The 16,905-nt window shown below is 33.1% G+C and overlaps 1 pseudogene; it reads right to left on the bottom strand.

Annotated features, from left to right (window-relative positions):
- The window catches only part of LOC127864928 (uncharacterized), a 28,925-nt pseudogene extending 13,304 nt beyond the window's left edge, over positions 1 to 15,621 (bottom strand).
- Positions 15,622 to 16,905: the final 1,284 nt, after the last annotated feature.

The following is a 16,905-nucleotide window of genomic DNA, read 5'->3' as shown; positions in this document are numbered from 1 at the left end:
ATTTGCGAATCTGAAACATTTTTTTAATTTTGTCAATAAACCAATACGTGAAAAGGCCCCTTTAATGTGAACTTGTTGTCTAAAAATTTTTGGTAAGATTTCTTTAATAAGTTTGGAGAATAAGTAATAAGGAGGATATAAGTAAGACATATACAATTCGGCAATGAGTGCTTTGATTTTACTTAAAGATAATATTTAAGTACTTGAAAGCAAATCTTATTTTGATATAAGTAAGACATATACGGTTTGGTAAGGAGTGCTTTGATATTACCTTAAGATAAAAAATGAGTACTTGAAAACAAATTTTATTTCTCTAACATAATACCTCATTGTCTACATAGTAACTGTAATCAATGTATATAATACATAAAATTATGACATTCTTCAAAAAAATGTTTGTTTGGGATAAACACAGGACAGGTGGGTTGATTCGCTAATAATTATAATTTAAAAAATCTATATATTACGTGAGCTCGGTCATAAAACACCTACATGTACCCTATTCAGTTTGGAAGCAATTGCAATGCGATACTGCAAAATGGCGAATTCAGATTTGTCTTTACGAAAAGTCATATACATGTATACACGTTATTATTTATATGATCTTTTTTTGGCAAAAACCCAAGGTGTACTGCTGAATAAGGTATCAACCATAAGCTTAATTAATAATTAAACAGGAGTAAAGTTATTGCACATAGATATGTCCCCGATACCGGAAAGACATGTTGTAATAGAGAATGCGAATATAACACATCACACTGTGCCTATAAGCATGACAAACCTTAAACACGACCCGACCCCGAATTAATTAAAATATAGGTATGAACAAGTATATGGCGTGTCAAACGTTGCAAAATTCAATGTTTCCATATGTATGTGGCATATTTGTATATATAATATGTTGTATATTTCCATCTTTGTGTGGTATAATTGCATATATTTGTTGTATAAATTCATATATATATGGTAAAATCCGATATATGTATTGCATAACAAATATATGTTGTATAATTTCATATTTATGTTCGATATTTCCATATATATGTTCTAAAAGTTCATATATGTATGCAATATTTTGATATATGTGGTATAATTCTGATATTTGTGTGGTATAATTTTCAAAATATGTGGGTGTTATAAACTTGCATATTTGTGTGCAATCATTCCATATATTTGTTGTAAAATTTTCATATATATGTTCTATAATTTGCATCATGGGAACTATTTTGAACAGGCGTGACTGAAAAGCGAAGATGGCTAAATCCCGCGTAAAGGGCTTTAAGTGGAAGGAAAAGGACTCATAACTATTAAAGCTGAAATTTCAACAATATAGTATGAGTTATTTATTTAGATTATTAGTGCATTTCTGTTGTATCTATTGGAAAATATTCAAAATAAAACATATGAGACCCTTTCCGTTTATAGAAAGCCCTGTCGTTGGAAAGGGGCACTTCCCGCAATTCAGTCATACCGATTTAAAACGATGGATTACATTTGACGGAATCACAATCATCCTTGTGGAATGTTTCCTCGGAGGTGATGGTTTTTGCAGGAAACTTAAATATACAAGTTAATGAATATATTTTTGAACGATTTTAACATATCTTATGGCGGTATATGGTTAAGTAACCTTTATGAGAATCGATCGGAATTTGTGCGATCTAGTTGGTAAAATTTCGTTAAAAAAGTGATTATCATGTGAGCGCATTCGAGCTTGAGAAAACGATATGGTGTTTAAGTTAAAAGAACATGTTAAATTAAAATTAGGGTCGAATAAGTCCCGTTGATTTTTGTCCGAATAGGGCTGAAGCCGAATAGGCCCAGAATTAGGCCTAGGACGAATTAGCCTGCTACTGGGATAATGGACGCCTGTTTAATATGAAAAATATAACTCATCGTGACGGTTCACTCGTGAAGAAGACACATAAACGCACTTAACGCTCGAAGTAGCCATATCCGCTTTTTAGTCATACCTGTTAAAATATTTCCCAGGATTCAAATTATAGGACATATATATGCAAATTTAACAACAAACATATGTAACTATTGCACACACATATAAATGTTAAGAACACACAAATATTTTGAAAATTATACCACACAAATATATCAAAATATTGCGTACATATATGAACTTTTAGAACATATATATGAAAATATCGAACATAAACATGAAATAATACAACATATATTTGTTATGCAATACATATATCGGATTTTACCACATATATATGAATTTATACAACACATATATGCAATTATACCACACAAAAATGGAAATATACAACATATATATACAACTATACCACATACATATGGAAACATTGAATTTTGCAACGTTTGACACGCCATACAAGTCCATGAAAAGCCCCATATTCTTTTGATAAATCACCAGAACCCACACATTGGACGTGCTTGAAAATCAGCATATATTTCAGACTTAACAACTCCAATATGATAAATTATAATCGCAATCAAACTGAAGAGCTGAAAATAAACAGGGACCAACAAGTATTTGATTAAAAACATTCTCAATAGGAAGTTTGTTTGCTTTTCAAGTTTATGCTAGGATTACTAAAAAATCTAATGACGTCTTCGGCCTCGAACTGAACGTACATAGTAAAAAATGAGGAAAAATAACTAATTTATACTATTGGATCCGATCTTCCACGGGTAAACATAATAAAAAGAAGAGTTAACTATTGGATAAAACATACACAATAAGAAAAAATACTAAACACCAATATGAAAGAGAAGCATAAAGTAACATGTAGCAAGCAAATAATCATTTATCCTGCTAAATATTCAAACTCAATAAGATAAAGTATAACAAGGGTTTGCATCAGATTTAATGCCAGAAATTCCATTGGAATTAAAATAAGCTTACCAGTATGTTGAAATAATCTAGGAGAATTTCATTTAGAAGCAACACTTATTACTTCTTCAAAGAGTGCAACATAAATCAACATAGCGTTATTTCTATACCACTTTAGAAGCTATGACAATGCATCAAAGTTATAAAAAAGAACAACATCTGTATCATGCCCTCATTATAAACGAGTGGATAGATTCTAGTTTGTAATTCTTTGTGAATGTTTGTGCTGCCACTTTTCGGAATTGATATTGACCAATACCTGAGAACTATGTTGCTCTGGCGGTGACTATGTACCAAGTATAAAGAGGCTTGAAAGACAAACGTTTGCAAATGTATTAGCCGTGTTATTACAGATAAACATAGTTTCACACTTGCAACTCATTTAACATCGTTAAAAAGCGTAATTCTCAATTTCGATTATTTTCAAAATAGCCGAATAAAAATAAGAATTCTGTTAAGGATATACTACACGAAGTATTTCACGTTTTCTATTGCGCGCATTTTTTTTCACCAATACGAACATTCAATATATTTATTTTTTTATCCGAGTTTTGTGTATGGAAATTTTCTGGCCATTCCACTGAAATAATCGAACGAAAAGGTTTAAAAATGGGCACGACAGCTACGTCGGAGAAAACAACAGGCTAAGTGTGGTTTATTGCAATAGCGGTTTCATATGAAGCACGTATATGTTCTAACACGATTAGTATCTTTGAGGGAATACGCATGAGTACAAACCGGTCGAATGTCAATAAAGAATCTTACAGGCGGAATACTCATCATAAATAGTTCCCCTATTATATTGAAGTATTCAGATATAGATTGTCGATATGAGCCCTCCAAAGTCGTTTGGAGAAATTATTGACTAATTCGATCTTAATACGGTAACGAAAACCACTGGGAAATATATCTGATTAATACTGTAAGATGATATTCTTTCCAGAAAACATATAATGGACAACAAATGTGCCGATGGAACTGGATGAACACAAAATTGTCTTGAAGCTGTGCAGACACGAGCGCGAAATTATGTATAAACATGGCTCTCTTAATTTTTTACAATTTAAACATTTTCATCGTTTTAAATTATTGTAATCTAATTAATCGAATGTTATATTTTGGGACGTTAAACATCAATTTAGATTGAAATTATATAACACACGTTTTTCTTAAATTATAAGATTTAAGTATTATTTGTTGGGTTATGCTTTTATTTGCTGTGTTTATGTTCTGCCGTTTATTACAATATAATTCCTAATATAAATCGCATTCGATTTCTATTATAATTATAAGCAATGGTCTTTTACTTAAATATACATTAAGTTTCGTGACGTGATTCAGATCAGGTTAAACACACTGACGATTGTCATTTGATCAATAAACATATCATATTATAGATCAATGATATTTGTATAAAAACATTATCAACACACCAACGCAAGCACGACGAAATACAGGGTACAGTGGCGAGCGTAGAACACATACAGACCAACATCATAACACAAGGTAACGTTTCGCGTAAAGAAAACAAAAAGGACAACTTTAACACACAAGTTACAGTACGACACAAAGGGGACATCACGGTAGCGGTTAATACACAATTTATCATACCACCGCATTGATATCTGCCTGATATAACGTTGCCTGATATATTTTTTTATATCATGGTCAACAGGAAGTTCTAATATCAGTCATGTACGGGGGATGGTCATATTACTCGAAATCAACTATTAACTAATAATTTTTAGTAAAATCGAATCTGATTCAATAAAACAAACAATTTGCTACCAAGTTAAATATATTTTAAATACAAAATTCAACACGAACAGCAAAAAAACATTTTTCTACAAATATTAAGCGCGCGTGCTCGTGACGTCATTGTTAACACGTCAAACGACAAAAGTCATATGCTTTCCCGATAAAACTGCGGCTTTTAAGCGATTTTTTTTCATTATTTCTTTATTATCGGGGACGAAGAGGTATGATAAACAGAAACACAGGTTACTGTCTGATCTTTTTTTAATATATCAGACTCGGCACGAATAAAATAACGAGCCCTTATATTATTCTAAGCCTTGTCTGATATTTTACAAAAAGATCAGGCAGTAACCTGTTATTCTCTATATATTTCACCGGAGGGCAAAGACGTGTATAGTGTGTCAATGTAACAACAAGCAGTGCTAGTCCGTGTTGGGTGGTGTCTGAGTATTACTTATAAAAATGTATGTACTGAATCGAGGATCCTGTATATAATGTCAGCATTCTAATCGCATACAATAATTATACTATATAATTAACATATAACAAGAATCCATATATTAAATCGACCTACTTCCCAATAAAAAATTTACAATTATTAATTGATAAAAGTAACATGAACATTAATTTAAAACGTATAATTAATGAAACACATTTATATCATTCTTCTTTCGAAATTTTCCTTTAAAATGTTCAACAAAGTTTGACATTTTAATTGTGTTTTGTTCAGCTCAATGAAACTAAAGTGTGAGTGGTATAAAAACCTAAAAAAGTAATATCAGAATGGTACCTTATGCAGTATTAAGCGATTTATAAATTTACAAATACATCGTGTATACATCGTTCATTGTACGAAGAAGTTCATTGAGCCAAACAGTATGTTGTCAGTGCCAATATCGTTAAGCGCTGTAGACAATTCAACGTTTGTGCGGATATGATTTAGTACTGTACTCTTGTGTTTATACCAATGGACTGTCCAGCTCTTATTTGTCTGAGTCATTTAATCACCACATTTAATCACAAAGAGCTACGCGCAGCTGCACACAGTTCCTGTTCTTTAGTTTTTGTCATCACGCATCGTATTTACTATTGTTGATTTGCGCATGATCACGCAGTTATTAATGGCGTTATTGACTAGTACAACATTTTTATCAAATACTGCTTAATAATAATATCAATTGCATTTGCTTTATTTAATCATTATTTCTCAATTTCTTATGTCACAGTTGCTAATATATTCGGTATATATGCTACAATATTAAGCAACATCGCTTACGTATGCTATTATTTATAATACCATTGGTTGCGTCTGCAGGAACCTTCGCTTGCTTATGCTACAATTTCTTATAACATTGGTTTATAATTCTGCATTAAATCATTCCATTGGCTGCGTATGCTGCAGTTACTAAAATAATCGGTCGCTTATGCTACAAATTCTAATACCATCGATTGTTTGTGCTGCAGTTTTTAATACCATTACTTAAGTAACAATTTACAATACCATCGGTTGCTTATGCTTCACTTTTAAACACCTTCGGCTACCAATGCCACAGTTTATAATACCATTCGGTTGCTGTTGATACAGGTTTTAATATAATAATCGATTTCTTATGCTAAAGTTTCATATACCCTCGTTTTTTACGCTGCAGCTGGTAACACTATTGTAAACGCAAAACTTTGTTTGAAGATTGGCAAACAATTAATACTGGTTACTTAAAAAAAGTCGGCGGAGCATTGTTGTAATCCCCAACAAAATTATTTAAATATGGATTTAGGCATGTTACGTATATGAAAACGCAACAATGGTATACACGATTGATAGTCATTTAATAAGTCATTTACATAACTTTCAGCAGAAATACTAAATCATAAAATAGTTCTATGTGAAAGATATACATTGAACGACTTCGAAACGGTTTAAGAGCTTCTTGTTTGTCTTATTGACTTATTTGATAATACATACTGCAACAATGTTTCAAATACTACGTTGATGGGAATTAAATTCATTCTTAACATTAACAGTATACCAACGATAAGGCACATATATGTTGATTATTTATTCTATTTTGTTTGGAAAAATAAAATGTTAATAAGTAATAAAAAATAAAAGTTACTTACAATGGAACATGTGTTAAGTCGTAGCAAATTAATATGTCCCCTGTGTAGAAGAAAGGAATGTTAGAACAGACGTAACTGATGCAATATGGATAATTTACCAAATCATATCTGAACAATGTTTTGAATAAGATAACATCAAATTAATTGTGTATTAAAACAACTAAATGTGGGATATAAATACCGCATGAATGAGTGTTCTGTAATAAAACAAACGTAGATGTTACCGGACAGCAATCTATTGCACGCCTGATGAAAGGGCAATATTGCTTCATAACTTAACAGTTTATTTTTGCAATTTTTAAGAAAAAAATCTTAAAAGTTAAATGGCATTACCAATCCAATGATTTTTGGTGTACTATGTATATTAATTGTTGAACGTAGTTATAAGTTTTTCCCTTCCTAAATACAAAAAAATGCATGATTTTGACAGTAAATGGCTGTATGTTCATACAAACTTAAAGTTAAACCAAAAGCATTAGTGCTAATTAACAACTTCTAGTATTAGAATTTCGTGTTAACACCAACATGTGATGCATGAACTTGCACGATATTATTACATTTATATTTATGTAATTTCTATATACATTTTTCGAAATTATAATAGAGCATGACTCTCATATTCTTGTAAATTGTATTTCTATTATGTCTAATTTTTAGTGCTTTAGAACTTGTGCGATTTTCAGGATGATATGTTTGGAATGAATCCAGATTTAGAGATGGATTTATTTTCATAAAAACAAAACATTATGTTTTATGTTCTCTATTTCCACAATGAAACATGAATGCTATGTTTTAAGAAAACAGCCACATAAACAAAATGTCGTGATGGTTTTTAGCATAGGTGCGTTTACGCACCTATGCTTATGGTATATACCACATTTCAAAAATCCACATCGAATGGTTACCCATTATGAAGCCTTACCTGATCAAAAATCAGACGAAATATCTATTTAATTCAGTATATGGTCATTCTTACAAAAAAAATTTGGAAACGTTTTTCTAACGTTTTCTTCCAAGAATATTGCTGACACCGTTTTTAGTGAATTTTTCTAAGACCGTTTTATGTCAAAAAATCTTCTTATAACCTAAAACAAATTTCGTTCGTAAAACAATTCTATCTGCACTATAAATCTCAATCTCCAACGCAGTGGCCTCCCTTATACTAGAAGTTACTGACCGGGCGAAGCAAGGGAAGTAACTGCTTTGAGGAGTTTCTATAAAAATCTGCATTCAGAAATCTGTATTCAGAACTCAATCTGTTGTGCACGTCTGCATCTAACGCTTACCACAAGTTTTACGACAAATTCTTGACGCAGACGAATAGGGTAGCGTCTATTTTCATTTGTGAAAAGATACAGATCTGTCCGTGCTTAAATTTTGAAAGGCTTGGGTAATTATTTTTCATAAGCGTTTCAAACACTGATGTAAATGGAAAGATTATCTATTTAAATAGTCGGTAATTGTTTGAAATTATTGATTTGAGAAATTCGCGGATGGCGATATCGAACTACATTATACCACGTGACGCCATTCTTCCCTGTATCTTGCACCTATGCTTTTAACGCCATCGGCGCTCTCGTTAAAATATGGTTCTGGATTGCTAGCACTCGGTGGGAAACTTTATTTTTTATTCAATAGGATAATTTTAGATAATTAAGAGCATCATATAATCCAGAACTGTTGTTTCACATGCAAGATCGTCGAATCTCACGAACCGTTCCATACAATTTGCCGTATGCAAATGGCCTGATTAAAACAGAACACTCATAAAACAGTGTGCATTTTATAACAGAGCTTTGTATAATGCTGTGAATTTTGTATGATTTAGTGAATATGCTATAGATGTTAACGTGGCTTAATGGAATAACCTAACGCTCGAGAGGATGAGTGAAATATTCAGCAGATGAGTCACGTCTGCTAACAACAATGCCTCTCAAGTTTGTGATACTTAGTCCATTAATGCTATCATTGTCCGAAACGAAATACATGAAAACGACCCGTAAATAAAAAACAAATCAGTGTCCGTACAAAAATACTAGTCCGGAACTTGTACGATTATCGATTGGACGCATTTGTCAATTTCAATTGTGTGTAAATACCAGCGAGTTATAATACAAATAAAAACACAGTGAAAGTTGAACTGCAACAGCGTAAAAAAGTATTAAAATACCACATGGTCCTTTATTATTGAAACATTCCATTTTCTATACAGTATGATATAGTTCTTAATCCCTTAAAACAGCGAATTATATACAACAAAAAATGGATAAAACTGTGGTCACTGAATTGGAACATTAAATGCTAAGTTATTGGGATTCCAATTTGTTCTATAGAGTTCCGAACCTGTCACGTAACCTGGAATTATTCTATTCAATTGTTCATTTTCAAAATTTCTTTCACATTAAGTTTGCGTTGGTCTTTTATTGTAAATTGAAGAAAATTAAACAGATCACGTCTGTCTAACACAATTAATCCTGGTTATAAAAGTGGACTGATCCTAAAACAATCAACACATTTAAACGAAAAACAATTCATTAGAAAAGAACATTGACGGCATGCGACATTATTGTATATAAAATATTTAACATATTAAAATGAACACATAATTATATATTGCATCTTATAGGAGAAATGTCGTCCGTTTCTGTTGTATTTGTAAGACAAATACGTGTATTTTCACCTGGTAAGTTACTTTATATATACTTAAATTTAAATATATCTTACTTTTTTTCCAATTACACGCTATAATATATGGGAGCTAACCGACGATGGCAAAGCCCGACACACAGCGCCAGTTATTCTCGCATTTATTTGCAAATTTTCTAAAGTAATAAGTTTTGCTTCTTGAACAAATTATTATAATCAATTGGACGAACATTTAAAAAAAAAAAAAATATGCATTACAAAAGTAAAGAACTTTCCGATGAACATATCACTTAATTATTCACAACGAGCGTGTGACCTGTAAGAAATATTAGATAATGTTGCACAAAATAAGCATTTTTCTCACTTTCATTCTTACCTTCCGATAGGGATATACACACCTTAAAAGCCCAGGTTCTATCATACATATAAACTAGAAGTGGCGCGGCAGAGGCCGACGCGTATCCCCACGCCGCACAGATGTTATACTTAAAGGCAATTTTGGGTGGGCAAGGCCTATGTTGGTGGGGCCCCGGGTGGGTTATGTGGATATGGATGGTCGAGAAAGACCTTGTTGTCATAAGAGATGTTCAGTATTAATTTGAAGTCAATTGGTGAATAAATGAAGAAGTTATGTGAAAACAAAATTTTAGGTGGGCATGGTCTATGTAGGTGGGGCGCCCCAAGGTTGGTAATGGGGCCATGCATAGTTGAGATTGACCGTATTGTCATAAGAGATGTTCAGTATCAATTCGAGGTAAATCTGTGAAGAAATGAAGAAGTTAATGTAAAATAACCTATAAAAAATGAGTGAAAATCTCTGACACGGCCCAATCCCAACCCCCATAACTTTTGACCCAGGGGTCAGATCAAAATTCCAAATTGTGCACTGACGCACATATGCTACCATGTGTTTAAGTTTCAAGTATCTATAGCTAATATTGTAGGAGGAGGTATTGGCCAGGACGAACGGACGGACAGACCGCGGAGATAACCACATAATCCCTCCGCTCCAATTCGGAGCATGGGGATAATATATGACAATTGCGAATCAAAGTACTGACAGTACTGTGTGACGAGGCTTTCGAAGAGGATGGATATAAAAGCATCAATTTAAGTTGATCTACATCACCACAACTGTGTATGTGGGTACGAAAATTTTGGGTACGAAAAAATTGTGGTAACGAAAAAATTATGCCAAAAAAATTGTGTAGGAAAAACAATTTGGGTACGAAAAAAAATTGAGTAGGAAAAAAATGTGGGTAGGAAAAAAAGTTTGGGTACGATCCAAAATTTGGAAGGAAAAAAAAGTTTGGGTACGAAAAAAAATTGGGTACGAAAAAAAAGTGTACGAAAACAATTGTGTACGAAAAAAATTTGGGTACGAAAAAAAAATTAAGTACGAAAAAAATGTGTACGAACAAAAATTGGGTACGAAAAATTTTGTTCAGAAAAAAAAATGGGTGTACGGGAAATTGAGGTAAGAAAAAAAATTGGGTACGAACAATTTTGGGTACGAAACAAATTTAGGGTACGGGGAAGTAGTTCCCTTGGATCTCTCGAGAACCAAGCTGTCTTTACCTTTATCAACGGCCCTGGGGTGGGTAATGTGGACATGGATGGTCGAGATAGACCGTGCTGTCATAAGATATGTTCAGTATTAATTTAAAGTCAATTGGTGAATAAATGAAGAAGTTATGTTTAAACAAAATTTTGGGTGGGCGTGGTCGGCCACTATCTTCTCCTACACTATTAGCACTAGAACCTTGAAACTTACACACGTGGTAGCTATGAGCATATGAGCGACGGTGCACTATTTGGGATTTTGATCTGACCCCTGTGTCAAAAGTTATTATTATGTGCGTCGCATGTTGTAAGTTCAATGAGTTTACGGGTCAGATCAAAGTTAAAAATAGTGCACCGCTGCACATATGCTCATAGGTACCATGTGTGTAAGTTTCCTGCCCACTCGGACAGGAACGGATTTTTCGAGCGCTCGCAGATGATCATGCCCTCAGAACGTGTACTATCCCTATATATTATACCTCACATTGAAAAAAATCTTCTTTGCGTATATAAACTACACAGGTCCGTTATTTTTAATAGTGACCGTTAAATACGCGCGCGCATCTAGTCAGAGGGCGCTATTCAGATTAGCACCCGCTGACTAGATGCGCGCGCATGTAATAGTGCCCGCTAGAAGCGTTATTTGTAACATATGTGCAAATTTTGCAATGAAGAGATTTTTGCTTTAGGGTAAACGCACGATTCGTTTGGCAGGTCACAAGTGTGTGTTTTTTATTATTAATCACATCTAAAAAAAAAAAAAAATTAAAAGCTATATTTGGGATCAATGTTTTGAAACATGTTGTCTGTAATAAATGCAGATATTTTTTATACAATATGTATCTCAATATTTGAAATTCTTTACAATAAAAATGAATTTTATATAAAGAAGCGATTTTTTCCGTGTCCATTTTTTTTCAGGGAGACAACTCGCGCCCAACAATAATACCGTACATGTTATTAACAGTAACGATTCGTTGTGCAGGTCACGAATATGTGTTTTTTATTATAAATCACATCTTAAAAAAAATATATTTAGGATCGATGTTTTCCAACATGTTGTCTCTGATATAAGCAGTTATCTCTATATATAATGTATCTCAATATGTAAAATGCTTTACAATAGCAAGAGAAGTGTTTGTCAGAAACACAATGCCCCCTATTGCGCTGCTAAAGCCATAAATTTGACCTTTGACCTTGAAGGATGACCTTGAAGGATGACCTAGACCTTGATGTTTCACCACTCAAAATGTGCAGCTCCATGAGATACACATGCATGCCAAATATCAAGTTGCTATCTTCAATATTCAAAAAGTTATGACAAAACTTAAACGAAGGTTAAAGTTTTAGGAAAGAAAAATACAATGATAATTGACATTTGACCTTGAAGGATGACCTTGACCTTGACTTTTCACTACTCAAAATGTGCAGCTCCATGAGATACACATGCATGCCAAATATCAAGTTGCTATCTTTAATATTAAAAAAGTTATCAAACTTTAACCAAGGTTAAAGTTTTGGGACACACACAATGACACAATGACAGACAGACAGGCCAAAACAATATACCCCCGATCTTTCGATCCGGGGGCATAAAAATGAATTTTGTATTAAGAAGCGAATTTTTCCGTGTCCAACTTTCGCAGGGAGAATTATACGGTACATATTATTAACTGATAAATATTTATGGAATTTATATTGTGTTATTAATTTTTATTTCTATTGCCATTTATCTGCATAAAAATATTAGGTATAATATAACAAATAGAAAACCTCACATCAGGCCCAATGGCAGAATAGTGACCAGCAAGGCAGCCCCAAATAGTATATGGACCGAAGCCGAAGCTGCCTGGCTGGTCACTATTCTGCCTCAGCCTTCGGCTTCGGCCCATATACTATTTGAGGCTGCCTGGCTGGTCACTATTCTGCCATAGGGCCGTCAGTGAGGTTTTCTATTTCTCAAATAATATGTCATTATGTTATTAATAAAGCAAAGTTGTAATCAGAGTGCGCAAACTTTAAAATTATTGGTTTCATCTTCCAAACAATCTTCTTCGTCTTCAACGAGTAAATTATTTATAATTGGTTTATATAGACATGCATATCTCAAAACAATTGAGTTAGAAACAGCTCAACTTAGTACAAAACGCAAGTTAGCAATTAGTGTAGTGTTATTGTTATCATGTCATCGAAAAGGTTAGTTTCGATGCAAAATTTGTACAAGTAGCGATAATTAAGAACAGTACATATGAAGGGGATTAACACACACAAAATGAATGCGAAGGAAAAAACGTAAAACGTTGCAGCGGTGATAAGGTTACCGTAAAGGGTTATTAAAAATGTAACAGGAACAGCGGAAACAATGTGTTACAAATTAAAGAACAGCATAAAATAAGGTATTATACAAAAGATTACGTCAAACGTGGGTGCAATGTAGTATTAATAAATCACCATTTACAAAAAATGTAGATAAATGTTGTATTTTGTCTTTTGAAATATATTTAAAAAGTTTATTTAAAAATCAAGAACATGTAAACATACCGTTTATTGTTGTCATATGTCAACTAAAAGCATTTAACTATCCACAATTGCGTCATCTTTCGAAAATCCGTTTGATTGATTGATTTATTTCGGTATGGAATACACATACATGGACATCTAAAACAACATGTATAATACAGAGTAGAACACATGAGAATAAACATGACTATTGCAAAGCAATATAGTCCCCCACTGGCTCCACCATTGTCAGAAATTTCACCATTGTCAGAATTTTTATTTTTTATTTGTTGCCATAGCAACCAGAATTTTTGACGTAGGAACAAAATGAAATGACGTGCATAATGTCCATATTGCCATCTCTCTATTTTTTAAGTTTCATGAAAAATATCAAGAACTTTCAAAGTTATCGCAGGATCCAGAAAAGTGTGACTGACTGACGGACTGACAGACTGATAGACAGAGCGCAAACCATAAGTCCCCTCCGGTGAAACCGGTAGGGGAGAATAAACCATGACATGCACACCAAACACCAAGGATAACACAAAAAAGAGCGACTCTTATTTCCATTGTGGTCCTTTGTGCTGGTGGCATGACATAGAGAGCTTTTAACTAACAAAAAGGAGTTTTTAAACATTGACCTTATAATAAAGTTCATATTAGTACACATTGTTAAATGGAATGATATCACAGATAATTGGCCTAATTATATTATCACAGTACAAATCTATGTTTGGCATTTTGTATCCACAGTAGGGAATAGACTACAAAGGAATATAAAGAAATATATTTATGGATTACAAAAAGCTAAAAAAATACTTGAAATTAATACACAAACTTACACATAACGCAATGTCCTTAAAACCTTATAAAAAGAATTTAATATCAATTAAAGGAAAGCTGATAAAAACAATATCACAACTTCGGCAATTATATTTTTTTTTAAATGACTAGATCTAGATGAACTGATTAAAATATTCCTATACCGAAACAAAAATGATACATAGATAATAATGATATAAAAATGATAAAATTATAAACTGTCCATCAGGTACTTCTTAACTGCTATTTTGAATGAAGGTAATCTTCTTATACTGGATATGTTAGCAGGTAGGCTGTTCCACAAGGAGCACCCAAGAGAGCAGAATGACTTGGAACCAAAACCTTTGACCTTTGGAATTGCAAAAGCACCCCTACTACTTGACCTTGTCTTATATGAATGGACAGAATCCTGGGGGATAAACGACTCATATAATCAGGAGCTAAATCATTTTTGACCTTGAAAACATGACAAAGGATAATCTGGTCAACACGTTTGCTGACAGGTAACCGATTAAGAAAGCGAAACATGTGACCTGGGGTCAAGATTAAGAGCAAACCTAATTAGCTTATTTTGAGTAACATGTAGCTTATTTTTAAGCAACTGAGTAAGACCGGGGTACCAAATTGAACAGCAATAATCAAAGTGACATTGAATCAAGGACATAATAAGGAGTTTCTTGGTATGTTGGGTAAGAAAGTCCTTTTTACGATACAAGTATTTCAACCGGGCATAAGCCTTCTGCAAAACAGACCGTGCCATAGTATCAAAAGACAGAGATTGATCTATGGTAGCTCCAAGATATTTGACCGAAGAAGTTTGATTAATCACAGTGCCTTTACAAGTAATATCAAGGGATGAATTTGACTTAAGCCTGTGTTTAGACCAAAATAAGATTGACTCAGTTTTACCCTAACCCTAACCCTAACCCTAAATGTAGTGATAATTTATTATCAACTAGCCATTGACTAACAAGACGCAAATCTTCTTTAAGGACATGTTAAATGACAGACTTACATTTACCTGAAACTAAAATTCCTGAATCATCTGCATATAATAATAACTTGATTTTACCACAGCTGACATTTACATATATTAAAAACAGAAGAGGACCTAGGATTGACCCTTGGGGAACCCCGCAAGAAATACCAGCAGTTGATGAATAGGTGCCTGAGACATCAACAAGCTGCTGTCTATCAGAAAGATATGACCTAAGCCATCTCAAGATATCATCACCAAGGCCAACTGCACTAAGTTTCATATGAAGAGTTGAGTAGTCCACTGTATCAAAGGCCTTTTGAAGGTCTAAAAGTATCATACCAATGAGGTGCCCTTTATCCATTTGCAACCTTATAAATTCCGTCAGATCGATAAGACATGTATCAGTGGAATAGCCATGTCGAAAACCCGACTGAAATTTATATTACAACTTATTGGCTTTGAAATAAGACTCTACCTGGTCATAAACAACCCTCTCAAAGACCTTGAAAACAATGCTTAAAATAGAAACTGGGCGATAATTGCCAACAGCTGTTTTATCTTCTTTCTTAAAAGTAGGAATGACCCTAGCAGACTTTAACTCATCTGGAACCATACCCTGTATAAGAGACAAATTGATAAAATGTGTAAGCGGATAAGAAATAGCTGGAGCCCCATCTCTAATAAATCGAGAGAGAATAACATCTAGACCAGTAGCTTTATTTTCACTGAGTTGAGATAAGTATTTAAGTACCTGACTTTTAAGTAACAAGTGAAAATGAATAACTATTTAATGTGACACCAAATCTTGCATAAAAAGCAGTAATAAAAGATTTGACAAATTTATTAACCCTTGCTGGTAGTTTCTCAACAAGCACTGAGGCAACAGTAGTGTAAACTGTGTTAAAAGATTTAGCTATAGATTCTTTGTCAAAACAAATGTTCCCATCAATATTAAGACAAATATTTGCACTAGAGGAAGACAAAGTTTTCTTTGATGGTAAGCCAAGATTTTTTAGAATTCTCCAAAGTGACTTGGAATCATTTTTATTTTCTTCAAGAGCCTCTGCAAAGAATTTTTTCTTGGCTGTACTAATAGGTCTTGAGTCTGATAACGAAATTTTTAAAAATAATTAAAAAATTTATCACTTTTATTTTTCTTATATTTAGAAAAAGCTTTGTCTCTCTCATTTATTGAATTTAAAATATCTGAACAAATCCAAGGTTCTGTCCATTGCTTAATTCTCAATTTCTTTACAGGTGAAATATTGTCTACAATTGACATAAAAAAAATCTTAAACTGTTCCCATACATCTGATGAGTTATCACTAAGATTTACAGGTGTCCAATCAGCAGCTAATAAATTAGCTTGAAAATCCTCATTGCTATAGTTTTTCATGGAACGTGTTGAAATATTTTTGTGAACACCAATGACTGACTTATGTGTCTTTCGCGTACAAAAAAACATACAATGATCACTGAAAGACGTGTCAATAACACCGGATTGAGATATTTTATCAGGATCAGTCACTAAAATCAAATCTACAGTTGTAGAAGTAGTATCACATATTATTGTAGAGTCATGTATAAGTTGACTCAAATTAAACATTTTAATAAAAGAGGTAAAAGCTGAAAAAAGTGTGTTTGT

Source organism: Dreissena polymorpha, chromosome 1 (assembly GCF_020536995.1).
Source record: "Dreissena polymorpha isolate Duluth1 chromosome 1, UMN_Dpol_1.0, whole genome shotgun sequence".
Lineage (NCBI taxonomy): Eukaryota > Metazoa > Mollusca > Bivalvia > Myida > Dreissenidae > Dreissena > Dreissena polymorpha.
This window is presented reverse-complemented; position numbering and strand designations above follow the sequence as displayed.